The sequence below is a fragment of the Leptonychotes weddellii genome, chromosome 3, assembly GCF_054177405.1.
Source record: "Leptonychotes weddellii isolate Sample4059 chromosome 3, ASM5417740v2, whole genome shotgun sequence".
NCBI classification, from domain to species: Eukaryota; Metazoa; Chordata; class Mammalia; order Carnivora; family Phocidae; genus Leptonychotes; species Leptonychotes weddellii.
The window spans coordinates 149,669,840-149,672,024 of NC_138371.1; positions in this window are offsets into that span (position 1 = coordinate 149,669,840).

Genomic DNA, 2,185 nt, shown 5'->3' on the forward strand with positions numbered 1-2,185 from the left:
TGCTGAAGGAAAAGAACCAATCACCTAATGGATGAGGCAATAATACAAACCAGTGTACCTCTGACCTTCTCATGAAGAAAGCTGGGGTGCTGTGAAGAGAATCCCTACCCCTCTGCCCCATGTGCAACTGAAACATTCTATAGTAGTTTGCCATTAGGGTATTCATTCAGATAATGTTTTCCAACTAGTAATTACAAACTGTAAACACTTTTTAAACCTTAAAAATATTTAAAAACATATTAAAAGAGTGTGTTAGTCCCTACATTTTTCTTTACTAATCATTTCAGTTTTTTTCCTTTGGATTAATTGGGCAAGGAAGATACTTCAGTGTGGAAGATTTATTGCTCAACTTGAGTGAAATAAAGGTTTATTAGTGGGAGGCAAATATAACATTTAAATAGAAAAAAAAAGAATCTGGTTGCAGCTTAGCTGGGTGTATTTGTCTCAAGTTCTCTCACAAGGCTATAATTCAGATTTTGTATTCAGGGCTGTGGTCTCATCTCAAGGCTCAACTGGGAGAGGATCTGATTCCAAGGCCACTCGTGTGGTTGTTGGTAGAAATCAGTTCCTTCATGGCATTGCACTGAGCGTCTCAGTTCTTCTCTGGCTGTTGGCCAGAGGGACCTGTCAAATTGTGTGCCAAATGGGCCTCTTGATAGAGTGGCTCATGTGACAACTGGCTTCATGAAAGCAAGCAAGGGAGAGAAAGGAGAGTATGACAACATGGAAGCCACTGTCTCTTTGTAACCTAATTTCAGAAGTAACATCTCATCCCTTTTGACATATTCTATTCATTAGAAACAAGTCACTAGGTCCAGCCCACACTCAAGGAGAGGGCATTACATAAGGATGTGAATACCAAGAAGTGGGGATCATTGGGAGTCATGTCAGAAGTTGCCTAAAGCACATCCCATTGCTAGGAGGAAAATGAAGGAGGTAATCTCATTGCAAACCAAGGAGGCTGACTGATAGAGAACCCAGGTTAGGAGAAGTTTCCTGCCAAATGCTTCACAAAGGACAAGAAGAAAATGTCCAAGAAGTGATCACTGGATTTGGCGATATCAACATTATAGGTGACCAGTAAAGGCAGTTCAGAGAAGAGAGGAGTAGGGAAACCAGATGGTGGTAGGAGGAGAGTGATCAGGAGTGGTAAGGCAGATACAGTAAGGGTCACTTATGTTCAAGAGGGTTGGTGTTCTTGTTTTTTATGGATGCTGTAAGAAACCACCATGAACTTAGTGGCTAAAAACAACACAAATTTATCATCTTCAGTTCTAGAGGTCAGAAATCCTAAAAACAAGGTGTTGGCAGAGCTGCATTCCTTCTGGAGGCTCTAGGGTACAGTCTGTTTCCTTACCTTTTCCATCTTCTAAAGGCTGCCTGCATCCCTCTGCTCATTGTCCCTCCCTCCATCTTCAAGGCCAGCAGGGAAGCACCTTCTAGTGTCTTTCTCTCCCACCTCAGATTCCATCATCATATCTCCTTCTATGACTCTAACCTTCTTGCCTCTTTATAAGGATGTTGTGACAGATTGGGTTCACCTGGATAATCCAGGAAAGTCTCTCCATCTCAAATTCTTTAACTTAATCACATTGCAAAGTCCCTTTTGCCATGTAAGGTAACATATTCTCCGTTTCTGGAGATTAGGACATAGACATCTTGGGAAGTCACTGTTCTGTCTATCACATTTGCTAGGAGTGGGAAGAAAGAGGGTAATATCTGAGAACTAGAGTCCAGGAAAAGTATTTTGTAAGCTGGATAAACTTGTCCATTTTATCATACAATGGGCTTTATGGATACAGAGTTGTATAGTTCAGTCCCTCCTGTTGATTGACTCACAGTCTTTGTAAGAGTTTTATAAATGTGAATAGAACTGAAATGATGTCCAAGTCTCTTCACTTTTTTCAAATATTCTGAATTGTAAGTGTAAAAATGTGTACTTCTGTTTAATGGTTGATTATGAAATCAGACTTCTCAGATGAATATTTGTTCTCCTTTCTGTCCAGCTGAATAACAGACTTTGACTATTTTGCTTAGGTAATTGGAGTCTTTGTATTTTAAATCAATGCACGGAATTGTTAAATTTAGTCCACAGGACTACAGGTAGTATGCCATTGACAGAAAATGGATATTTTACTTATATAACTTTAAATCTGGAGGTTGTTAGGCAATAAAACTGTCTTTG